This window comes from Chironomus tepperi, unplaced genomic scaffold (assembly GCF_022539635.2).
Source record: "Chironomus tepperi strain 1889 unplaced genomic scaffold, CSIRO-AGI_Ctep_v1 contig_467, whole genome shotgun sequence".
Taxonomy (NCBI): Eukaryota; Metazoa; Arthropoda; class Insecta; order Diptera; family Chironomidae; genus Chironomus; species Chironomus tepperi.
In genome coordinates this window covers 1366918-1394818 of record NW_027226589.1, presented here as the reverse complement: position 1 = coordinate 1394818, position 27901 = coordinate 1366918, and the positions used below count along the sequence as shown (strand labels likewise).

The following is a 27901-nucleotide window of genomic DNA, read 5'->3' as shown; positions in this document are numbered from 1 at the left end:
ACAATTCTCAAATACCCAAATCCCAAGACCACCAAGTACTTTTTCAAATCCCAAATCCTCAATAAGAACAAAATATCATTATAAATAAGCGCGTTTTCTGGGAATTTAGGCCTACCATATATAATTTACCATTTATTGTTATTTACTATTATATTAACCTTGTAAAATTCCTCAAAACTGCTATTTTCACCTTAATTTTCTCAAATAGGGTATAAAACTCTTGATAATGTGAACCTCAATATTGATTTTTTTAAGAAGTGAAAAATAACTTTTTTTTGTCAGAATTTTCTTAAAAATCCTGGAAAATTATAGCTTTTCACCTCAAATTTCCTTTATCAGAGTGAAAATTCATAGAAAATTGTATAGCTTTTGCCTGGATTTTCTACTACAGGTCAGCAAAAAAATGCCCATCAGCAACCCTAGATTTTTCTAACCAAAAATTTATGAAAATATTAATGAATAATTAAATTTTGAAAAACTAAAGAAATAATTATATTAAAAAAAATATAAAAATATAGGAAAAATTCTATTTTATAAAGATTTGTACAAGTACATGGTCATATTGGCAAGTTATGTTCTATCGCCAAAAGTTTGTGCGTGGAATTCCACATTATAATCAAAAAATTTTGATACGTCATATTCCAATACTAAATTAAATTTATTTCTAAAATTTGACGCACGTAATCAAAAAAAAATCCTAAATCTATTTCAAATTGCTTTAATCGCTGAATATCAACAACAACACAAGTTTTTTTTAAAAACAATTTCAAGTCCTTCACTTTGTGAAGTTGTGAAAACATTGCTAAGAAGATTAAGTATCGTGTTCGGTATTTAACATTTAAAAAAAAACTTTGCTAATGGGAGAAATTTGATTTTTAGAAGAGTAAAGGGGAAGTTTTGTTAATGAGAAAAGCGGAAAATAAGCTTCTTATTAGTCAAATTTCTTCATATTTGTCGAGTTATGTTTTAAATCAGAGTTTCCGATGCCGAGACCGAGACCTCCCGGGTAGCCTTTAGTTTTTAAGAAAATATTAACTTCATTCAAAAGCAAATATTTAAAGGTTTTATTTGGGTTGTAGATAATGCAACTAATCCCCTCGGTATCAGCTACAATCCATGCACACTAAAGATCACAGTATCCCACATCAGATAGTTCTATATAATCCCAAATTGTTGCCATTATATAAACAGCTTTATCACTTAAGATAGATTAGTGTAGTTGAAGTAATCTGTGCGGATCAAGATTCAACACTTATTATTTCTGCCACATGGGGTAAGTGCTAATAGAACATCATCAATATTGTCTTTATTGTACCTTATTGTACGTAACATTTAGGATGGAATTTTTGTCCATTTTTTGCAATATTGACATTCATTTTTCTACGAAATTGTCTTTGCTCAAAATAGAAAAAATACTGAATTCATCAACTTTAATGTTCGGATATGAATCAATAATTCATCTACGCAGTAGAGATGAAAAAAAAAAATCCAGTATGTAGCTGGAAGGAGAATGAAGATAACAATGATGTTGATACTAAGTTGAAAAAGTGACTAAAGCGCATTAAATATCGATTTTTTAACATTTACAAAAATTTCAAATCAAATTGTAAGTTTGTTATCTTTGAAAATTCAAATGATTACTAAGGTTTTTACCTTTATTTTGAGTACTTAAAAAGATTCCAAGTTAGTCTCACATGCCATGGCAATTTTAAATCAAATTTATAATTCAAACAATTGCTTCAAATATGCAAAGATAACATTGTAACATTCCCACAATATCTGACATATTTGTTTCTTTGTATCTACATTTTCTTTGACCCTTATTCAAGTGAACTTTACCGTAACGAGAATCAATTTTTCATCAATCGAAATTTCATGGGAAAATGTTATACATTCTGTGCCTTGTTCATGCTTAAATGCCTTCAAGAACAATATTTTCTTTACAAAATGAAAACAAAAGACTAAAAAGAACACATGAAATCGCGAATTCATCGAAATATTATGATTTTCTTTTTACTCTTGATTTCGTCATTATTATTATTATGTTGTGGTTGTTGTTGATGCTTTTGTCACGTTTTTCTACGATTTTTTTTTTTGAACTTAACGATAAGCTTTAATACATTACAACACTAAAGGTTTAAATTTAAAAAAAAAATATTAAAGAAAAATAATATTGAAAATTATGACCGTTATCGAGACTTGTCAAATACATTTTAAAATTTTGAAATTCAATTCATTTTTAGAAAATTATTAATAGTTTTAACCGCTGTTATGAAAAAACTCAAAACAGCTGTTTACGAAATTAAGAGGCTCGTGAAGAGTAAAAAAAATCTCTGATTAACAAATCATCGTAATGAACAATTTTACTCAATATCTATTTAAAGTTTTTAATTGACTAAAATCATGATCCAGAGCACACATTGGGGCCAAAAGTGGAAAAGATAGCAATAAATAATTATAGACTTATATATTATAGACACTAGTGAGTACTATATAGGAAAAATAAAATTTCTCCTCACGAGTGCACTGTGCACGAAATATGTAGAAGGAAATATGTAGATATAAATAAGATCTTTCATATGCAGTAACTTGTCAACAGTTATAGCTTAGTATGCAGCCACAGGAAGTGAAAAATACCAAAAGGCATTTTTTCACCTTTTTTTGAAATATTTACACCCAACTTGACCCAGAGTGTAACATATGAATATTTTTCTGAAAGGCCTTACTAATACCTACCAAATAAAAAAAAATAGAGATAGGCATATCAGATGAATTATTGCATGCGATATGCAGATGATAGCATATCGCTTTTAATAAAAATTTAGTAAATATTAGTACTTAAAGTAGTGTAAATCAATTTAAAACGACCTGATAATCACATAAAATTATTTTTTTTTGGCCAGAAATTTTCATCCATAATATTTTATTTTCTTACAAAAATTGATCGAAATTTAAAAAAAATTATTTAAATTCAAATTTTTCGGTAAAACTTTTCTAATTTAAAGCCTTTACAGATAAAACTGCTGTTAACAGCGATTAAATTTCAATAACCTGAGTCAAAAGCATTACTGGGAATCGGGAATCGGGAATAAAATTATTTTTTGCTATTGATGTTGACTTTGTTCAAAAATTCGTAAAAATCGAGAACACTCTCTTTTAACAACGAAATTTTCCGACTTTGTCAAGGCAATCAGGATGACAATTGTCTTTGAGCTCGACAACCAAACATCGTAGAAAGCTGAAGTTTGATTGTACTAAGTGGCAGATTTGCACATTGATTCGCGTTCATTTATTACTTAATTCATCGTTTGGACAAAATTGCGATGAAGTCGCTCGATAAGGTTACTAGACTTTTTTATTTATTTTTCCTTTTAATTTTTGAAAATGGTCTTTGAACTGGAATTTCGGAAAATTGAATTTAATATACATTTGATTTTTTTTAAAGCTTCTAAAAAACTGTTTCAATCCTAAGACTGTTAAATAATATAAAGCACAGAGGTATTTTAAAAACAAAAGCCGCAGTTATACAACTTAATTTTTAAATTTTTATTAATGAATTTTTAGATTTTCGATAATTCCGAGATGCTGATTTTGATTTTTGCTGCCCTATTAAAGCCGAAGATTTTGTCGTGATGACTGTTTTTTATGTCTGTATGTATGTTATGTTTTTCCCACTCTGCACGTTGCATGGCCCAGGGTATATCAATGCAACGTACCTAGCAACAATTTGTGTGTCGCGAATAACAAAAAACGAGTTTGTGTGATTAGAACATCGAAAAAGCACCATAATCCAACTAGATTTTCCCTGAGATCGAACCCGGGACCTTTGAGTCAGTTGCCCGACTTCCTAAACAAACATTGCCGCTTTTTCGCTTCTAGTAAATAATCATTGTTTTTTAAAGTAAATTTGCCACTTGAATCTTCCAGGAAGTAATAATTTAGCATAACAGTATCATTTTATATGAGAATTGAATGTTTCAAATTTATTTATAACAAAATTTTCTTGTTCAACGGCTATAATAATCGATTATAAATTAATTGATATGAATTTTTTCAAATGTAGCTATCGAATTTAGGATATTCAGAAATTTTTTAAGGGGTTAAAGTATGTAGGATTAATCTTTAAATAAATTTTATTATGTAGAGTACCTTTTGCACGGTACACAGGATATTTTGCATGATTTAATCAATATTTTAACATTCTGTATTATTTGGAAATAGACATTTGTCTTATGAAGCACGTTTTTCAAAAGGTTAAAAATTTGTTATTTTATTCAGAAGATTTTTATACAAGGAATCACAAAGATCCAAATATAAATCAAATTTCTATTCCTAAAGTCAACTATTTCACCAAAACACACATCGCTTCACAATAGTCTCTTTTCTTAATCGATCGCTAACCATGAAATTTTAATTTTATTCACAAAAATAGAGCCAACTAGTGTGTCCAGTAGAATCCCGGATATATTCAAAGCATATTCAAAGCTTCGCTTGGCACATTTTTTAAGGAATCAAGCTACAATGAGTAGGCCAAGTTTCGCTTGGCATATTTTTGAGGGATCAAGCTCAAGCGGGTCGGCCAAGCTTCACTTGACACATATTTGTGGGATCAAGCCCCAGTGGGTAGGATTACTCAGCTGTAAATAATTAATTTAATTTTCATACAATGTTCAAAGTTTTAAAAATTTTAGTAACCATTTGTTTTGAAATTTTGTATGAAACTGAAAGATTTTTTCTTTTTTTTTGAACCAACGGCTGTTCCTGCAATGCCCGAAATCTAATCAGTTCTACCTTGGAATAACGCCAATCTAATGTAAGAAACTAGAAAAGACTACGATTTCTCGTTTTTGGGTTATCGTGTACATTAATTTGCTTGTTTGCTTACAGAAAGCGAATTTTTCGATTTTCTCAACAATGCCCCAATCAATTTCAAATTCTTTTTTGATAACGATGTGGAATTCCAGGCACAAACTTGAATACATTCCCATGTGAAAACGGTGTGAATATAAAAATATTTAAATAAAGCTAGAAAATAAATCTCGAGAATTATTCATCGATTTTAACGTCCACAAAAAAGGGACTAAATTCCATTAATTTACATCTCTTTTGATTAAAATTTTGTGTATGCTTATTTAGATGGAATTTAATGAATCTTCTCTCTGATGCATTACAGATTGAGAAACAATATATTATTTTTCCTAAAAACTCAATTTATTCATCTATGTTTCACCTCAACCCTTAACCAGCCATTTTAATTGAGTTTTGTTAACAGTACTCTCATGTCAGCCGCATTTGCCACCCAAGTTTTTCATTATTAAAGCATTTTGTATTCCCCCAACCCCATTCTTGGTTTTATTTTATATCGTGCGCACCAAATTCTACGCACACATATAGAAATCATTAAGCTATAATTAAACACTTCCTCGATTAAAGTTGTTGACTTGTCGAGCGAGACGGCCAAGGAAAAAAAAGTGACAAAGTCATTATGAATGTTCCCTATAATTAAACAAGCAATGTAGAATGAAAAAAGTGGAAAAGGAAAAGTTTTTTTTTCACGTGAAAAGAGTTTTTTTCACGTAGACTTAATCGTAGATTTTGCAAAAGATTTTAATGACGTGTTTAATTGTTTTGTGATTGCTTAGGGTGAGGATTTGACTTGGCTTGGTGAATCAACTGAGTGAATCTTGTTAAATGGGGGCTATTTTTATATCTCATTTGTTATATTTAGAGGAAAAGTTTATTATCCCTCAAAATATGAATGAATACAAAAAATTTTATATAGTTCGTTTGAATTTTTAAAATTTATTATAAAAAATTACAAAAGTCCTCGTGTTATTGATCGAGAGACTTAAGCGCATTTTTGTCCCAGCGATCAGTAATTGATTAATAAGTCACTTCCAGACCTCAACAACAAGATTCAGGTAACTTCCAAACATATAAACCGAGATCCAACTAAGACCCAATAAGATCCAGATCACTTCTCGACCTAAAACACAAGATCCAGTAAGATCCAGTAGAATTCAGATCACTTCCAGACCTAAAATACAAGATCCAGTAAGATCCATGTCACTTCCATAGTCGACTAAGAAAATTCTCAGAAATTTTTTAGGCCTCGAAAAATGAGTTTTAGTCGGCTTTAGTCAAAGTCGACTAAAGTTTAGTCGACTAAAGCCGACTAAAGCATTACAGATTTTTTTTTTAGTCGACTATAGTCGACTAAAACCGGCTAAAGCCGACTAAAGCCGCGACTAAGATCGACTAAAATGAAAATTTTTCACACTTGTGAAGTATATAGAATTTCAAAAAATTTTTTTTTTAATTTCCAACAAAAGTCGAATCTCATAATATCTTTTCAATATTTAACTACTTTTTAATCTCAGAAAAGTCTAATTTTCTTATTCTAAGATGAGAAATTCCCAAAAAAGCCAATTTTGCATAGATTTTCTTATTAAAACGTGAAAAATTCACCAAAAATCCGAATTTTGTCTCGAATTTCTAATTTTTCGATGAAAAACTCTCGAAAAATTGAAGTCACTTCCACACTAGATCTTAAAAACAAGATCCAGTAAGATCCAGATTAAAAGATCCAGTTAAATATTGAAAAGATATTATGAGATTCCATAAATTTAAAACTTCATCAAGTTAACGGATTTTCATTTTAGTCGATAATTAGTCGCGGCTTTAAACCTCATTTAGTTCAAACATTGTTCAGTACTTAAAACATCGAAAAATACTGTAAAACAATGAAAAAATTACAAAAGTCCTCGTGTTATTGATCGAGAGACTTAAGCGCATTTTTGTCCCAGCGATCAGTAATTGATTAATAAGTCACTTCCAGACCTAAAAAGCAAGATAAACTTCCACCATCCACCATAAATTTTCCAGACCTCGAGAACTTCGATCAGTTTAACTTAAAAACAAGATCCATATAAAACTTCCATAAATTTCATTTAACGGATTTTCATAATTCAAACCTCATAACGGTCAAAAAAAATTCAAACATTGTTCAGTAAAAACTGTAAAAACATCGAAAAACACTGTAAAACAATGAAAAAACGTGTTGTTGTTTTTGTTGTTGTTGTTGTATTTGATAATGAATAATTGATAATTATAGCATTTATGCTTTGATTTTAAACTTTTAAATGCCCGGCGCCGCAATAACTTTGTGGAACTGATCTTTTAAAACCATCCCGAGCTCTCTACGATCTCTAGATAAAAAGTTTTTATTGGCAGCCGACCGAACAAAGTGATTTATTAAGCTACCTTTACGAAAGAAATTTCAAAAATGCGCTAAAAAACTAACAAACGTATTGGAAGTGAGAGTAAAGTGCTTTCCAGAATATAGCGCATGCTATTTTCAATTTTCATATTTGTAACCTAATTTATTTAATCATTGATTTAGAGACAATACAAAATTTTTTAATTTACATGCGTCATATGAGACAGTATTCTTTACTATGATGCTTGCCAAAAAAATATTCCTTTTTAAATTTCTGACTAAATATTTTTAAAATTTAATATCTTTCCAGACTGTTAAAAGTATTTGCAAGTTCGTCTCATACGTCGAATGTAATTACATTTCAAAACAGACGGCCAATTTCATTAAAGTGGATTTTCCTCATTTTCGGATTTCGGATTGACAAATTTATAGCAATGATTCCGGTAAGTTTATTAGATTTGACTGAAAAATTAAATAATTAATACATCTTAAGGACCAACAAAAATCAAAATACATAGAAATACAAGGCCGGATCACATTATTAAAAAATGAAATCAAACATAATTCAACTCTTAAAATGTATATATTTTCAAAAAACTGAAATGGATGAGGATAATCCAGTTTAGTGGAATCGCCAGTGAGAGTTTGTACAAACTTTGTGATATGCCCAGTAACAGAGTCAGATGGAAGGCCTTTTGTAATAACCTAGGCTCCAAGTCGGAGCATGGTTCCAGTAAGTAAGGAAAGTAAGTTGAATAAAATCTTAAGATTTATTTTAATTAAAAGCTTTTAGCGGGATCCAAATTGAATATTTGATTGAAAAAAAAAAAAAAAATTTCTTTAACATTCTTAGAAGCTCAAATTACATTCATTTGAAAAATTTAATTTTTATTTTATTAAAATTCTCTTCATTGATCCGTGATCTAAAAAAAGCTCGAACACAATTTTCATAATAGAATTTAAATTCTTTTGAAATTTTTATAATATTATGTGTAGAGCTTCTTGATGTTTATTTGTTTCCATGGATCTAAATCATTATGAATGATGAATTTGTTCTCGATGGCACAATAAAAAATTTGATGAGATTTTCTTCTCAGTTGAGACTTTTTTTTTTTTGATTTTTTCACTTGTTCATAAATTTTTACTTCTTTTTGAAATTTATGAGATGATGAAAAATTATTTTTTGAGTCTTATTAATGAAAAATGAAGTGAAATTGAGATGAATAATGTGAAAATGGAATTTTAGATGAATGGAAGTGTAGATTAATAATTTTGAGGAAGATTTACAAAAATAACTGCTTAATAGGGTTGTCAATTACACATACCAATATTTGGAAGCTATTAAGATCCGCAAATAAAATGTATTTTACGTTCAAGTAACGTAAACAAGTGATAAATGAACCTGTAAGATGTTTTTAGTCAAAATTTCTAGTTTTAATTAATTTGTAGTATTGCATTAAACATTACTACACAGCCAATTTTTCAAATTTCCAGATGTATCTACTTGGGTTTTCAATACCGAATCAAATTTTCAATACCGGTATTTCAGTATTATTCTGACACAATCAGGTTGCAAAATTTGTAAAATTTTCCGTTTGCTATAATTATTAATAAATCTTCAAAAGATCAATTTAAGTATTTAAAAAACCTTGATTCTTTTTAAGAAAGTTATCCATAAGAATTTTCATTATTGGAAGTATTATTTCGATTATTGGAAGGAAATCTTTGAAACCGATATTGAAAACCCAAACTTGAACGATTGTTATTGGACTTTACCCAATTCTTCTGTTTTTTGACTCAATTAATTTGAATAGATATTATTCATCTACAAATTTATTTATCAGATTTATAAGCTAGTTTTGTTTATTGATTACCCAACATCCTTAAAAATTTCCACCTAATACGAGATCCATGCAACCCTTTAACGAAGTATAAAAAATTTCAAAATAATAAAATAATGATCAACTAATGACTTAATTTTTTTGTAAATTTTGTCTCATTAAAAACTTTCCATTTCATTATTCTTATTCTTCCAAAAAAAAATAAAAAAAAAAAAACTAAATCCTGAAACTAGGCAACACGAACTTTATCGCTTTTTATTCACAAATTGAAATTCATCATCACACAAACACTTTTTTCTTTTTATTCAGTTGAACAAATGAATTATTTTTACGCTTAATCGTCTTAATTGAGTTATCGGATGACTTAAAATAGGGAAGTTTATTATTGTTTGTGTATTTTTTGTATATGAAAATATATAAAAATGCGGGCTTTTTCTTCCTGAATGGAAAATTCATCATTCCAGAATAAAGGTAGCTAAGGGGTTTGTCGAATATAAAAGCCTTAATATCATAAGATTTTGAAGATGATGGAAGACATAATGGAGGATTAAAAATGAAGGAAAAAGTAAACTATTTCCAAAAATATTATCGAAAATAATTCAATATTGCATGCGACACTCGTTAATTAAAAGTTGAAATGAACTACGACACCCATAATGAGTCATAATTGAGTATGAAATGCACTGGTCACGAACACGAAATATTATATCAATTAAAATTTGTGACAAGCATTTTGACAAGTAAAATTTTGTGACATTTGAGTGGATGTATTTTAATAATGTTGAATATACTAAGGGAGTGGAGTGTGGTGTAATTTGACATATTGTAGATTAGGTATGAATTCTTGTTATATGGATTGAAATAGCTGTAAACATTTAAAAATTCACATTTTTACCAGCTAGAGATAAAAATTTAATTGACTCAAAAAGCAAAAGGATAGCTATGGCTCAAAAAGCCATAACTTCCCAACGGATGCATGAATTGTAAACGTAATCACTAAAAAAATACGAATTTTTTTTTTTTTTGAATTAATAGAACATCCTTGAAGAAAAATTTTTATTTGAGAAGAAAATTCATTGGATTCGTATTTTTTTTGTCGATTTTAGTGAGTCCTCATTGAAAGATTGAGGTGATTTTGATTTTGGAAAGAGTCATGTAATGCCACGCCAATAATTATAATGTTTAAATTTAAATTTTTAACAGTTTTTTTAAATTCAAAATTCAGAGTTAAACATCTGAAAATTTTATTTCCAACAATCACTCAAATCTTTTTCACATAGCATTTCCAATTTTGTGGCAACCAAAAGGATATCTGCAGCTTAAATTGCATTTTTCTGTTTGCAATCATTTTTAAAATTGAATTTAGAGATTTGACTCAGAGTTTAATTGATTTTTTTGTAGAAATTTTTATGCGAGAGGATATACTAATGGATGTGTCGTGTATCGTGTCGTAGATGTGGATGTGAAACTTGAAATGACGCATTAAGTGGTTTTTGTAAAGTGGTTGATGTTTTTGGATAGATTTTAAGCTGTCACTATGATTATGCTTCATTTCTATATAATTTAATTTTTGAGATTTTCTATGTTGTCTTTCAAAAAAATTCGAAAAATTCCTTGGCACAAAATTTCGCTAGATATGAATATTAAATTAAAATAATAATGTTTTGGATAACGTGAATCATATAAAGAGAGATTATTATTTCAAAAATTAATTAATGGGCTATTATCTTGAATCTTTGACGTAGGATTGTTGATTAATTGGGTTTGAAATGTTTGTATAAATTACCAAATACTTAAAAAGTGGAATCCCCAAATATTATATAAATATAGGGTGGCCAGAGGATTTCGCAAAATATCGGGACACTTTTCGAAAAAAATTACAAAAACAAGATCCAGAAAAATTCAGGTCACATGCAGATAGGGTTGGGCAGAATCGTATTCGAATACAAATATTCGAATATTTTATGCGAATATATTCGAATCATATTCGAATATGCATTATTCAAAAAAATTCCGTTGTACTTGGTTTGTTCAAAGAGTAATTTCTAATCACATTTGTGAAGTATGTAATTTCAAACAAAAGTTGATCAAAAATCCTTTTTTTGCTTATTTTAGGCAAAAAATTAGAAATTCTCAATAAAATTGCATTAATGCATCATCATTCTTTCATAAAAACATTATTCCAAGTCATAGATACATGTTTTAACACAAACTAACTAAGTTTTTTTAATTTTTTGCCAAATATAAGCAAAAAAGGATTATTGATCAACTTTTGTATGAAATTACATACTTCACAAATGCGATTAGAAATGACTCTTTGAATAAATCAAATACAACGGAATTTTTTTGAATAATGCATATTCGAATATTTTTTGTTCATATACGAATATATTCGAATAATGATTGAATTCCCTAAGAAAAAACTCAACTCAACAAAAATATTTATCATAATTTTCAGAGTAACTCTTAACACATAAAAGTAAAAAAAACTCATTTAAAATTTTATTTAAAAAAATATTCAATTTTGTAAGTAAGTTTTCTCACAAGCAATCTCAACACAATTATCAAAATGAAATCTGTTTAATTAACAAAAAACAACTTCCATAAATCATGAAAATTTCGATTAATTTAAAAATAAATCCAATTACAGTAGGCGCCGAAAATTTGATTGAAAATTAATTAATGTGTATAGCTCTTCAATTCATCAAATACAAAAAATTTCATTTAAGATTTTTCATTTGATGAAAAATATCTCAAAAATCAAATTAAAAAGGAAATCTCATTAAGTAAATTAAAAGTCGAAGTCGAGATGAGAAATCGAATATGAAACTGAAATTACAAATCAGCGTGGGATTTTTACTAATGCTCAGAATTGTGTGAAAATTGATCAGGTGAGAGTGAATGAGACGAATTTTTATGATTTTGGGCGTGGGATCTATGAGTATAATTTATTACCAGAGGTATTTAGAATACATTCAAATGGGGTTGAGGGGGTGAAGATTACTTGGCGTGAATTTCACGAAATTTGCGTGAAATTTCACTACACAGTTTGTTCTTGGAAGTGACTTTGACCTTACTGGATCTTGTTTTTATTTCGCGGAAGTGACTTTAAACTTACTGGACCTTGTTTTTAGTTTGCGGAAGTGACTTGGACTTATGGTTTCTCGAAATCCCGGTCCCGATAAATTTTCGGGATCGGGATTGAAATTTTCGGGATATCCCGGGATTTCCCGGGATCCCGAAAATAGCTGTAATTTAACACTGTATGATAGTGTTTGGAGGTTTTTTGAACATTTTAAAAACGAAAATCGACGAACTAACATAGGTAAACTGCTAAAATGAAGGTAATTAATTTAATTAAAATGAAAATTTTTAAAAAAATTTAAAAATATTTCCCAAAATTGACAACAAAATGTAAAAATTACCTATAAAATTAAAATTTTCAATCCCGATCCCGACTTTTAAAATTTTCGGGATCCCGGGATTTTTCGGGAAATTCCGATCCCGATCCCGATAGCGAGAAAGCATACTTAGACTTTACTGGATCTTGTTTCAAAAAAAATTTAAGTCATTTCCAATCAGAGATTAAAATTAATCTTAAATATCATGAGCAAAAAAAAAAATCATTTATTTTCGTGAGTGAAAAAATCACTGATTTTATTGCTCATCCGTAAATATTTGCGTAGAAAAAAAACACGTAACGAAAAATAATTACGTAGCAAAAAATCATGACGTCACAATTTTTCGTAAAAATAATTTTTTCTGCGGGAATATTTCAATTTCGTTCGTGTCAATGATAGTGAATTTAACTAATCAAATATTACTTGACATGTGTTTTTAACATAATTAATGTATATGTTTACTCTTAAATTCAGTTACTTTAATTAAATATTGTAAAAAAATTCGTCTATATTAATTAAATTCATCAAATTTTGTTACAAGTATTTAGTAACTTTTCAATGGATTTGACTTGGCTAATCCGACAAAAAAGTACTGAATATGACTATACTGAATTTAATTAATCAAGATGAATTTTTTAAACATAATTTAATTAAAGTAACTGAATTTAAGAGTAAACATATACATTAATTATGTTAAAAACACATGTCAAGTAATATTTGATTAGTTAAATTCACTATCATTGACACGAACGATCATAAGTAAAATATTCCCGCAGAAAAAATTATTTTTACGAAAAATTGTGACGTCATGATTTTTTGCTACGTAAATATTTTTCGTTACGTGATTTTTTTCTACGTAAATATTTACGTATGAGCAAAAAAATCAGTGATTTCAGGCTAATCAGGCTAATGTTTGAGGAATCAGGCTCCAGCGGGTAGGCCAAGCTTCGCTTGGCTAATGTTTGAAGAATCAGGCTCCAGCGAGCAGGCTTTAAATAATTTTCGTAATTTTCATACAATGTTCAAAGTTTAAAAAATCATAAAAAACATTGATTTTGAAATTTTGTATGAAAACGAAAGTTTTTTGCTTTTTTAGAAGCAACGGCTGTTCCTGCCATGCCTAAAATCTAATCAGCTCTTCTATAGAGTAATATGGATCGATTGCAAAAAACTAGAAGTCTCTATGATGTCTCGTTATTGAGATTTCTTGCTGATTAACTTGTTTGTTTGCTTGTTTACAGAAAGCGAATTTTTAGATTTTCTCAGCAATGCCTCAACCAATTTCAAATTTGTTTTTTGATTATAGTGTGGAATTCTAGGCACAAACTTTTTGCGATAGAGCATAACTTGCCTAATTATGCTTAGTTTGGCTGAAAAATCCAAAAAACTGGTTTTCAAATCTGAATATAATAAGTGAATATAATAATAAGTTTTTAAAAGATTAGCCTTAAAAATTATAAAATCATGAGGTCATATTCGTACAAATTAATTAATTTTATGGGATTAACCACAAAAATTGTAATATTTTTAATTTATGAAATTATTGAAATTTTAGGAAGCTGCTGAAAAAAAGAATCAGATTATTCCAACTCAATTCATTTTTGATCTTACATCTATCATTTAGATATCCATAGTCTACATTTTCATATACTCAATTATCCTACAATATCAAAACTTTTCTTTTTTTATTAGTAGACAATTTTTTTTCTTAACTATAATTATTTATATTTGAGTTTTTATCTACAGCCCACACATTCCCAAATTACCATTAACGATCATCATGCTAATGATCACAACAATTTCGCTTATTCTTTTGGGCTCTATGCATCTTATTGCACGCTTAAGTTCATAAAATTGGCTTTTTATTTTTCTTGTAAGAGCTTTTTTGTTGACTACTCTAAAATGAGTAAAAAAATATTTTTTTAAGCATGCACGAGCTGAATTTTTATTTTCCGATTTTCTTTTCTTCAAAATTAGTATATATGTGGCTAAAGAGAATTGAAGAAGAAAGAAAGGAATTTTTTTTATGTGAATGGCTAATTGATTTTTATTGGTCAGGTGTGTAGAATATGAAATGAAATGGTTGTGAATGTTCATAAAAAAATAAAATATATTAATGTGAAATGATTTTATTATTGTAAAAGTAGATTATATGTGAGATTGGGTTGGTTCAAGTGGAACCCCTTTAAATATAAAATTGATTCGCAACTTTTTTTGATAACCTTTAAATTCAATCCTACTACTTCAGATAGTCCACCCATATCTGCTTAACTTTCATTCCTGCAATATTTCCAAATTTACATCATTTTATTGTCACACAGCCCAATCTTGTTCGCTAAGCTTTTTGCAATTTATTTAGTTTAATTCCACGTACATTTTTCTCTGTCCATCAGTCGGAACTGAACAAAACGATAACAACACGAAAGCAAGCACAGCTCCATCCATCACCCCAGCATGTCAGCACTATCAGAACATAACAAAATATGTACCAAGAGAAATAAATTCATTGCAAAGTTTCAAGGTCAATTGACATTCACACATATCACAACAGTTTGTGCTTTCTGTTCAATCTCAATAAGTCCCGAAAGTCTCATATAATGAGGACATAGCAAGAATAGAGTGAGAGATAAGTTGTGAATTGTGTGTATGAGATATGGAATGAAAAACGGAGAAGATAAGAATGAGTAATGGACACATTAGTTATATGGTATATGAAACGCAGTTTATAATTCCCCAACATAGCCAAGTAAATAGGCAGCATTTCCAGAATATTCTGAACCAACGATTAAAATTGCATAAGAACTAATGATACTAATGAAACCTTGATATGTATTTACTTACACCATAATCATACTTCAAATAAATTATAAAAAAAACTTTGGTGTTGAGATTCAAATTATGTTTAAGGGTGATTATGAGAAAATTACTTTTAAAAAAATATCAACGCTAAAAACATAAAATAAGCCACTTACTCTAAGCCAAAACATTCTTTAACAGTTTCTTAATATTCGGAAATTTCTGCTATTTTATATAAAAAAAAAACTTTTATGCGACAACGAAGCGACAGGAAAAAAGTTTCTCACTCGTTTTAACATTCATCATGGATGTGTAAAAAACTTTTTTTTTATTTATTCATATCATTTCATATCGTCCCCGAATACTGCGAAAATAGTAGGGCTTCTGGAAGCGGTTTTCTGATAACCGCATAACCGCACTTTTTGACCCAAAATGCGGTTTTTTCATTCAAAAAACTTTGTATGGATATAATCTACTTAAATCCACAAAAACTAAATTTAGAAGGTAATTTTTAAAAAATAAGTTAAATTTTTTTATTTTATTGAATAACTGGACTAAAACTTAGTAAAGTAGTAAAAATAATAAATTTGAAAAATCGCGGTTTTTCAGAAGCCCTAAACTATACTACTTGTACGGAAATAAAATAGAGTGCAGAAACGGCAACAGCAAGTTTCATTTAAAAAAAAAGGTTTTTTTTATGTCACATGTTAGTGCTGTATTTATTGAACTTAAGGATATTGAAAAGGGATGGGAAGCTTTAAGTTAATTAAAGTTAATGTAGTTTAAATTAATAAAGATTATTTCGCTAATTTTGAGGTTGTTTCTATATTTTGAGGTTTTATTGCTATGTTTTGAGGTTATGTTGTTATGCTTTAAAGTTATGTTGCTAAGTTTTGAGGTTATGCTACTTAGTTTTAAGGTTTTTAAGGAATTTACTTTGTTAAATGTCAAAAAAAATTATAAATCCCATTTTATCCTTGTTTCTTATTAATGATTCAATCAAAGGACCAGCAAGTTCCCATCCCAAGGCAATTTAAAGATACAGAAAAAGATGAATACGAATGCTTGTAAAAAGAAGGACATTTATCATTTGCAATGCACGTATGATCCAACTTATTTCAGTTCTCCCTCTTCTCATTTTTTCTTCTCTTCTGACATTTCGTTCGTCTCCTTTTTTTCTCTGTTTGAACGAACCAATTTTGTGTTTTACTTTGGATTTAGGGTTGAGTTTTGAGAAGTTTAGTGAAATTTCGTTTGAAAGTTTAGTATCTTATGTTGATATCTTATATTTTGTTGATTTTGTCAGAATTTTACTGCTATTTTAAATTTTCCTTTCTCAAATATTAATAAAAGGATCCTTAAAAATTCGGGAGGAAAAAAATCGTAATAAATTACAAAAGTACTCGTTCTTATCGAGTTACTTCAACGCTGCAAAGAAAAATGCTGCAAAGCATAGCAAAATTTCAAACAAATACCACAAATACCGTAGCATTCGAATACATCGGACTTATCGCGGATAATTCGAATTAAAACCAACGTCCCTTGATTTTTCCAATAAAAATTACATATTTGAAAAATTAAGGTATTTAAAATAGAGAACTCAAGTTCTCCACGATGTCTGTAAGAAAAATTTTTGTCATCAGCCGAACAAAGTGATTTATTAAGCTACCTTTTCGAAAACAATTTTTCAACTAGTGTATCGGGTAGGAACCCAATGCGGATATATTCACACCGTCCAATAAAAATTCTCACGGGTAGGCCAAGCTTCGCTTGGCAAAAGTTTGAGGAATCAAGCTCCAGCGGGTAGACCAAGCTTCGCTTGGCACTTGTTCAGAGTTTCAATGAAAATGTTTCAAAAATCATAATAACCATTGATTTTTAAATTTTGTATGAAAAGGAAAGTTTTTTGCTTTTAAAGAAGCAACGGCTGTTCCTGCCATGCCCAAAATCTAATCAGCTTCTATAGAGTAGTACGGATCGATTACAAAAAACTAGAAGTCTCTATGATGTCTCGTTATTGAGATTTCTTGCTGATTAACTTGTTTGTTTGCTTACAGAAAGCGAATTTTTTGATTTTCTCAACAATGCCTCAACCAATTTCAAATCTGTTTTTTGATTATGGCGAAGAATTCTAGGCACAAAAAAAAAAAACTTTTTTTAGTTTTGCTGAAAAATCTAAAAAATTGGTTTTCCAATCTGAACAAATTCAATACATTCACACGTGAGAACGGTGTGAATATAAAATGCGTTAAGGGCACTTCGAAATAAGGCAAAAAAAGAAATAGATTCAGAAAGTTTATTACAAAAAGTTACAAGACTCAAAGAAGGGTTTTGTTGGATTTTTAAAGGCTTTTCTTCAAAAACTTAAATAACTTTTGTGAGTTTAATTAATAATTATGAAAATTGAATTTTTTTTTCTGTTACTCCTTTTCTTTTTCCATCGAATTGATGATGTCCTTTGGCGAGGATGTACAGAAGATCTTTAAGTTTTAAATGATTTTAGAGTTATGTGTGAGATGTTAATGAATGTTAAGTTTTGTGAAAGATTATGGTGAGGGAATGAACAAAAGTTCTATCATGTTACTAAAATTATAGTTTATACTTACATTGAATAAATTTGATAGAATTGGAGTTTAGTCAACCAAAATCCATACAATTTTCAAATTCAGGTAAGTCACAATCATATAATCCAACTGATGAATCTATTGCAAATTCACAAAATTTCACAAAATTTTCGCTGTTTTTCACACTGCTCAACTAGTTTAATAGGTTTTAGAATTTTTGGCTATTTTTTATTTTTAACATTCAATCTTCAGTCTTTAAAAATATTTTCTTGATATTTTATTTTTTATTCACTTATTTACTCAAGTATTGAATTTTTTTATAACTTATTTCTTTTTATTGTATAATGGATACAATATCCACCAATTATAAATATCTTAAATATTTTGAATTTGCTTGATTTTAAATAGTAAATATCTCAAGGTTTAAGAATTTAAAAAAGATTTCTCATAAGCGTTAAAATGTTCTATGAAAAATTTTTAAAAAGATTTGAAAATTGACTGTAATTTTCCATAAGATATGCTTGAATTGATATGTATGTATTAACACTTATCACGAAATATTAAATTTTTTTTTTATAATTTTTAACTCATTGAAAATATTATTTTTTTATTTTAGTTGATTTTATATTTTGTAATTTTGATATTTAAATATTTTTTTTTAATCCTTCCGATATAAATTTGAAAATTCGATATTGTGTTCACTTTTTCCATCATTTTCATCGTTCATGACTAATAATTACTGTTTGATGTCGAAACATTTAATTTAATATTTATTTCTGTTCTTGATATCGTCATATTAAAACTTTTTTATTTGTTTAAGTTTTATTTTGTGCGGCGTAAAGCGATTAAATATTAAAACACAATTGTTTATTTTCTAAGGATTTTATGCATTATTAATTATTATATGCTTTATAGGGTTTGAAATTAAACTTTTTAATATGTTTGAGTTTTTTATTTAACACTTCTAGTTTTTTGCTTCATTTTTTGCATTTTTAAAGATCTATTTTATTTCTAAACATATTAAATTTTGGTAAGCTTTCTTATTAATTGACACATTTTGCAAAATTTTATTTTAAAAATTATTTTCACAATCTAATCCTTTTTTGAAGGTTATATAACCAAACATGAGATAATCTGAAATAAAATTAGAATCAATGTTTAAAACTAGAAAATATAAATTTGTTGAAAAAAAAAATTAAATTTTCCAATGAAACAATATTTCAATATATTCTAAAATTCCTATGAATCCAACATTGTCTCACATTTTCCTTTCAATTTTCTCACAACTACATTCAGTAAACAATGTTCCCACAGCAATTTTCTCAAGAATTTTAACTCAAGTATGCTTTAAGCGGATTTTTAATGAACAAAAGTTCAAAGAAATCCGATTACAAAAAGTTTTTAACAGAAGCGATCCGATTATGGACATTGTGTATTTTCATTGACAATTTGTTGAATTGTTTGATTGTTTCAATTTCACATTTAATTTTAAATTTTTTTCATGTGTCCCCATTTCCACCTCATTCCACTTTATTTCCAGTCACTCGCAAATCTGTTCCTCAATATTCTCACACACTACGCTGCAACGAAGCAAAAAAAATCAAAAAAAGAAGAAACAAATACATACATTTGTTTCTACAAATTAGTAATGGAAAAAAATCCGCGTCGCAGCATCACAAAGTATTTGCCTCTATGGCGCAATGGTTAGCGCGTTCGGCTGTTAACCGAAAGGTTGGTGGTTCGACCCCACCTAGGGGCGATTTTCTTTTTTTGCTGCAAATTGTTTCTTTTTTTGAATATGTATATACATTGAGACATTGAATAATAATGTGAGAAAATTGAAAATAATTTGAGTAGCTTTTATGAACAACAAGATTTTTTTTTATATTTAAGCTTAAAAGTTTATTATTTGAAACTATTGCTTGTTTGAAAAAATAAATTACTCTTTACTTAAAGAAATCTAGAACACTAAAGGAATGATTGGCCATTCACAAATTATTCCAATTAACTTAACTGACAAAATTTATTAAAAATATCGAGTGTAATAATTCAAAAATTATACAGTAATACTAGTATTGATCGTTTTAGATGTCTTTACATGGCTCATTTATATTTTATGCCTTTTTAAACCCTTTTTGACCTCTCTTTTACCTTTTGACACCAAATGAATCCCTTTGAGCTACAAAGCAAAATAACAAAAATACAACAGCATTTCTATACGATATTGTTTCCTTTTAAATTTTTTGGTTAGGTCACTTTTTCGTCTGTTCAGTTAATTCCAGTCTCTCCTATGTAAATCCTCACATTTCTTTTAATGTTACACCGATTGTTATATTCACCAATTCTCCTACATTATTTATGCTTCTCTAGTTCACTTTCCCAATGCCCCAATTCTTTAAACTTTTAATGATTATAAAATTATTTTCGTTTCTTTCAGATTTCAAATATTCAATTCGTTTAACATAATAAATTTAGATTAATAACTTTAATTAATTTTTTTTTCTCAAAAATTTCAATTTTGTAATATTTAAATTACAAAGTTATCTCAAAAAATATAAAAAAAAAATAGTTTTTTGCTTCTTTAATCTTCAATTTTATTTTAATCCATCATCGTTGACACGTTTCAAAAAATCCACAATAATCAAAATAATCCGTATATTTATCTCAATTTCTTCACCAAAAACAACAAAAAAGCTTAAAACCAATTCAATCCGATTCACGGAAAAATTCCGTGAGCACGTTCATGTTTGCCGAGTGAAAGGAAACTAAAAATTCATTTCTGGTCGATTTTCTCCGAGAGAATTAGCAACAAAAATGTGACCAAACTTTCCAGTTCCAAAAATCCTTCCAATGTAGTTCAGTTCTCAGAGAGTAAAAAGGAAATCCTTGAAATTTTTCATGCACGTCTCACTCGTCTGCTGCTGCCATTTCTCATTCAAACACGACTCACTTCCTTACTTCATATACCTCACACCTTACTTGTTTTTTTTTTTATTATTGACGGTAGTTTCCGTTTTCATTATATTTTGATTTTTATTTTGTTTTTGCCGGCAAACAAAAATCCATAAAATTGTGTGACTGGCGCTAAACTCGAAGTTCCTTTTTTATTCTTTTGAGTCCTTTTTGGTTGGTTTTGCTTTTGAGTTTTTTTTATCCATCCTTTCTCTTAAATCGTAGGGTTTCTGACAGCGGTTAACCGTTAACAGCATAACAGCGGTTTTTTACCTGAAAATGCGGTTAACGCAAAACAGCGGTTATTGAAAATTAACCGCTGTTAACGTCATTTTTTTTATGTAAAGGCTTCAAATAAGAAAATTTTGAAGGCTTTTAATAAAAAAAGTTTAATTTTTTTCTGAGATCTCTCTTCTTTTGTAAGAAAATGCGAGTTTTGAATGGAAATTTTAAGCTAGAATTCCTTTAAAAAACTTAAAAGATTTTATGATTTTTTTTTTTCAAAATCTCGCTATTGTCTTAGAGTTACGAACAATTTCTGCCCAGCTTGTCTTGAAAATTTCAGGAAAATTTGGGTCTAAGTTGCTACGAAGAGAGTTTTCTAAACTTTTGCACATATTTGTACAAAGTTAACAGCATTGCATTCAAATATATCATCAAATGCCTTTATGTTTATGGATTTTCAACAGAAAAAAATAACTTTGGAGTTTAATCATTAAAAATTATTCTTTTTCTTTGATGTTGATTAATTTGTTTACTTTTGTAGGTTTAGGCAGCCTAATTTAACCATACGAGGCAAATAAAAAAATAAATATCAATGAAAAGCTCATTAACATAGTAAAATTGTGATATTATTAAAAATTCACAATAACCGCTGTTAACCGCGTTAACAGCTGTTTTGAGTTTTTTCATAACAGCATAACAGCGGTTATGAAAAATCGCGGTTAATCAGAAACCCTATAAATCGGGCGACAATGTTACTTATAGAGATGTAAATTATTTGGGTTTTTACTATTTGTACAAATACCCAAATACCCAAATATTAAACCCTAAATATTTGTACAAATATTCTAAAAAAATTTTTGGTCTAAAAAGTAGGTCTAAGGACAATACCCAAAATGATTCTTTTAAAAATTGGCTCAAATAACAGCTGAGCCATTTTACATTATTGCGAAAGTCATTTACCGCTAAGTTTAATGAAAATAGTGGGTTAAAAAAGTCAATGTAGTTAATATTTTAATTCTTATACCCACTTTGTACCGAAGTTGCACCCACTGTAGATGAGACAATGACAGCAGATTCGTGAATAGATTGTTAGAATAGATCGCGATTGTGTCTGCGATTTTTCCACAAGTTTTCAGTAGATCTAGGATCCTCTAAGGCACATTATATAACCAAAATATAACTTATATTCAACATAAATGTCTTAAAGCTAGCTTTAAGATTGACTAACTTTAAAAATTTATGCTTAATATTTCAAAATATCAAATTAAATTCAAATTGGCAAAAAATTGACACTAGAAATTTCAATGAAAATCAGAAATTTATGAAAAAATTTATTTTGAGTATCTAAAAAGTGATGATTTTAAGCAAAACCCCAAATATTTGGGGTACCCCAAATTCATCACCAACTTTCGTGACCTACACCTTGCGAGGTGAGTTATCAAGGCACTTTTGCTTCTATTTCTTTAAGTGACTCGGTGGCGTAGTTATTGCAACATTAACGTAGTAATCATGGGTTCAGTACTCGGTATGAGAAATTTTCCATACTATGTGCAAAAAACACTCTTTTTTATGAATAAGGAACTTGTTTCTTTATTATATCTAAAGGCAGTATACTTTCGAGTGAAAACGCTTTTTTTAATTTTAAAGTCGAAAGGCACAAACTGTATCTAAGTAATTAAAGTTACATTCAGAGTTCGTGATATTTGATTTTGAAAATCATTTTTTTTCCTTACAAACTCTGCTTATATTATTCCAAAATGTATAAAAATAAAACCTCAAAAAACAAAATTCAATCTTAACATATAATTCTGTCCCACATCAGTCATCTGTCAGACAAAAATCAGGCAATAAAATGATTTACAAGAGTTCACACAAATTTTCAAATGTTAACCCGAAAATTCTCTGAGAATTAACAATTCACATAAATGTCTACATTGATTATCTCCTGACAGTTTTGGATACATTCTTAATGTCATAATTGCAGTTTCATGTGAAAAATTCATAAGATTTTAATGCACTCAGGCACGAGTTTAGCAAGGCTTTTTTGTTTTGTAACATAATGAAATGTGCGAGAATAAGAAATAGTTATTTATAAAAAGCTAAATATTAATTTAAATTACGGCCATTTAGGTAATATCCAAACTTATTGAGTACGATTTTTATGTGAAATCGAGAAAAGTTGAAAATAACCGAATTTTGATCCTATCATTTAAATTTAGATTCACGTTGATAAATTTTAATTGATAATTATTCGATACAAGTGAGAGAGTGTAATACATAAATTAGATTTCAAAGTCAATTTATACCAATTAAAGTTACCAAACGCATGATAAAAATTCACCAATTAGTGTAAAGTTTTATGAAATCAAATTCAAGTATATTAATAATGAGTCTTATGAAAAGTTCACCTAATCTTGCGAAGAAATATATTGACTGTTGATTATTTTTCTCATTTTCCTAAAGCATTATGTATAGGGATTTCAATCCTGGACTTTTTTCTGGTCCCGCAATCCCGGGATGCTGCTGAAAGCTTTTCCAATCCTGGGATTACGGGATTAAGAATTCATTTTATATTGATACTAAAACTTCAACTTTGAAGTCTTAAATTTTAAAAAAATCAAAAATAACACGTTCAAAAATCATGTAGTATGTCACTCATAACTTATCTAATAATTTCAGCCACAATTTTAGAAGTTGAATATTGCATATATTTGCATTTAATTACTTAAAATTTGCTAAAGGTTAAATCTACAGATAAAGTGCACTGAAATTTTTCGATACAAAAATTTTTAACAGTATAAACAAATTTTTAAGTTCTTTTTTCTCTAAATCTGTTTGCTTAAAGTATATCGTGACCAGGAATTTCGATTAAGATTTTAATTACTATTGTGTTGCTCTCATTATTTAAAGACAGAAGTGTCTAGTTCCTTTTAAAATCGAAATTAAATTTTATAAACAAACGAAAATTGTTTTGCAATAATGAGTTGAAATATTAACCGAGAAACGCTATTTTTTATTAAATTCTCATTAACTATACATGTTTAACAGGCATAATGAGCATAAAAATGAAGCATATAACAGTGGAAATTGACAAAATGAGTTTTCTGTTGTCAAACATTTGTCTAAATTTGGAAAACTGAAAATGAAAAAAGGGTAATTTTTATATATTAACCGTGAAACATTTTTAAATTGAAATAATTCTTTAACTAAAGCTTGAAATTCGCTGATTACTACTTAAAATAGGTACTATATTTCTATTTATGTTAAATATCAAAATGCATATGTAAAGCACTTAATTTTGAAAAATTTTGAGAAAAAGAAAATCAAGTCGTAAAAGTCTTCGGTAGATTTGACCTAAAGCTAAACTAAAGATCTCAAAAATTTAGGAAAATTCATTTTAACGACTATTATAATTTGAAATTTTGGTAGTGATTGTGATCACAATGTTGATTATGTTTTCTTGCTATCGAAAATCAATCGAGATCGGGATTTTAAGAAATTCTTAGACATTAAGTTGTTTTTTACTAGTACCTTTACCACATTTTTGTCTGCTTGAAATGATTCATTGAGCCCAAAAATTTCTAATAAAACAGTTAGTATTAGATTAATACTGGAATTTGGCCAAAAACGTGTTATTTTTCTTCTAATTATCAATATCAAAAGAATACTTTTTTTCAAATCCCATAATCCCCGGATTGAGATTTTGTCCCGGGATTAAAACCCTTAATTTATGTGTATTCAACAAGTCTGATGTCCCCAAAAAAAGGCAATCAACAACAACAACAGTAGAAAAAACTTCAATTTTCAAGTTTCTGATTTGACTCGAAAAATATTTCAATTTTGAAAATGAAATTTCATAGCTTCAAGGATGAAAATAAATAAATAAATAATATATAAAGACTGAAATTCAATACTGTTATTAAATATGCAAATAAGAAAATGTGATGCATAAGTAAATAAATGTTTACCTACATAAAAATGTGCAGTCACAGCTTACAAATGTGAAAACTTTTTGTGTGAAAAAATAACTTTAATGATTTTTTTAAACAATTTAATCAATTTCAGAATCAGAAATATTATTGTAGTAGTTGGCTTAGCGTGAGCAACTTTACACAGAGCCAAAGTAATTATATTTGACAATTTACATGCAACGACGTAGCCAGGAAGTAATTTTTTAGCATTTGACAAAAAAATTAAATTTTCTAAGGTTTTCATAAAATCAGTATTTTGGGTCTTTCGGGTCGCTTGATGCATAATTGGAGAATCAAACTCAGCGAATCATGATATGTGGGCAAACCAAACTTCGCTAGGCATGTTTAACTCAACTCTGAAATATTTATTTGATTATTAAAAAATCCCTAATACATTATGACATTGGTTCCATGTTCAGAGACAATCATTGAAACTAATTCATGATGAGAATCATTGCATTGACAAGGTGTCGATTATAAATCTCAATTATTTGAAATTTGGGATATTTTGTAAGGATTTGTGGTATCACAAATACTTGGGTTTTTAAAAGGTGAAAATAAAATATTTTACAAAAAAAAAAAACTTTTTAAAAAAACCTCGTTTCCGCGTGAACTGAAAAGGAGAAAATAACTGGGAACAGAACTCGCTTCGCTTCATGAAAGCTTTAAGCTCCTCGTTTTAAGTTGTAGAACTATACGATAAGATCAAGGTGCATGTTTGTAACTATGTGTTGTCTCAACTTTCAAACCAATTTCTGCTGTAGCACAAATAAAAGTTATTATCTCTTTTTTAATCCACGCGGAAAAGAGGTGTTTTTAATAAGTTTTTTTTTTTATAAAGTATTTTCTTAATTTGAATTATAATCTTGAAGTTCCGAAAAACAAACTTAAAATTTACACCGCAACCTGAAAACTTTAGACATAACTTAAAAGTGTAGTAACATAATTTCAATATTTCTTATGATAACATCAATACATCAGGAACTAGAAAAATACCCCACCAAGCATGGTGGGGAGATTTTAATTTATCTAGAGTCCCAGGGCATAAATTTATATTCCCCCCATAAAGCTGAGTTAATATGGAGATCGTATTAATAGCTTCCAATTTTCAATCTCAATTGAATTATTGAAATATTTTTAATAAAAAATGCATAGTTTAAGGAATTTAAACTTTACTAAAATTAGTTACCAAATTTAATCCCAAAATTTAAGGGTTCAGGTTTAAATAATTCAGTCAATTGCCCAAAATTAAAGATGAAAATCAGAACAATTCCTCGAGTGTAAAGAAAAATACTGACACAATTTTTGTAAAGTACACACACGAAAAAAACAAAATAAATAGTCGAGTAGGAAACACAGGCAGAAAATCAAGAACAGCAGGACGTTTGTAACATGACAATATGGAATATCAAAATCAGGAAGTCTAAATATCGCAATTGATAGTAATAAATAAAATTGAGAACAACATATTGAAATGTCAAGAAATATTGGAGCAATTCAGGTTTAAATAATTCAGTCAATTGCCCAAAATTAAAGATGAAAATCAGAACAATTCCTCGAGTGTAAAGAAAAATACTGACACAATTTTTGTAAAGTACACACACGAAAAAAACAAAATAAATAGTCGAGTAGGAAACACAGGCAGAAAATCAAGAACAGCAGGACGTTTGTAACATGACAATATGGAATATCAAAATCAGGAAGTCTAAATATCGCAATCGATAGTAATAAATAAAATTGAGAACAACATATTGAAATGTCAAGAAATATTGGAGCAATTCCGCCTACAGTTGAACCCGTCTGGTGTTTGAAATTGTAGAATTGTATGTCATTTTGAATAGTCTGTTAGTTTTTGATGTGGGTGAGTGTGAATCTTGCGAGATTATTTTCTGATCAAAATCTTTAATTTTTCTGACACTCAAATAAAAAGTATATAAAATCATACGAGATTCGACCGGGTTTGGTTTGATTGCCTGCTGATCCCTTGCCCACTGATTGTTTGCCCACTGATATTTTCCCACTGGTTTTTTGCCCACTGGTACGTTTGCCCACTGGTACTTTTCCCCATTGATTTTTGCCCCACTGATTTTTTCCCCACTGGTACTTTTCCCCACTAATTATTTTTTCACTAGCTTTTTGCCCGCTGGTACATTTGTCCACTCCTTCAGAATAGATACTGCTTTAGATACTTCAACTTCAATATGAGCGATTCCACAGAATTTTTTTTTCAAATTTTTGTTTTTGAATTAATATTTCTTTTAATTAAAAAAATGCATAGTTCTTGTGATGGCACAAGCTTATGTAATACGTTGAGTTCGATCTTTTTGTCTAATTTTTATATGTTGTTATGGCTTAATTAGTAAGATTTTTTAATTATTAATGCCTCTTGTTTGGATACACAGGGTTGAATTTTGACTTTCGGAGCAGAATTTTCAACTTTTTAGACTGTTTTACAAAACTTTACCGTACTTATATCATGCAATTTTCTATTTTTTTAACTTTAGCCAATTGAACATGCCTTAAACACTCTAATTGAACTTAAAATTGAAATTTTATGCCATTTTTTCTGAATTTTGATTTTAGTTTTTGCTGTAATTATAGCTTGATCAGGTAATTTGATGACAACGAAATCAATTGTGATGACAAAGTTTACAGTACGTAAAAAAATTGAATTTCAAATGACAGCTAAGAAATTTTTATATCATCTCGTATACATTGATTGCGACGAATGTCTTGAAACATCCTGAGAGTTATGCAGGTGAAAGTAAGGAAGTATTTTCGTTACACTCAATGACGGTGTGTACCAGTGGGTCCAAAAGGATACGGTTTCCACAACATTGTTCCGTTCATCACACATGCTTTCCACCTCTCGATCTTTTGTGTTTCGAAGTTTTCACGGAGAGGTTCAATTAAATGACGCATGAGTACTAAT

General features: G+C 28.7%; 1 protein-coding gene and 1 non-coding gene across 2 annotated transcripts in view; one reads left to right on the top strand and one right to left on the bottom strand.

Annotated features, from left to right (window-relative positions):
• LOC139099366 (uncharacterized) overlaps positions 1-18072 on the bottom strand; it is a 129655-nt gene extending 111583 nt beyond the window's left edge. Inside the window, exon 1 of the mRNA XM_070651803.1 lies at positions 17864-18072. The gene's annotated coding sequence lies outside the window, so the exon portion shown is untranslated. The remainder of the gene's footprint in view (positions 1-17863) is intronic.
• A 1435-nt stretch (positions 18073-19507) lies between these two features.
• TRNAN-GUU (transfer RNA asparagine (anticodon GUU)) lies at positions 19508-19580 on the top strand. The gene has a single exon. It is a non-coding gene; the product is annotated as a tRNA-Asn (tRNA).
• Positions 19581-27901: the final 8321 nt, after the last annotated feature.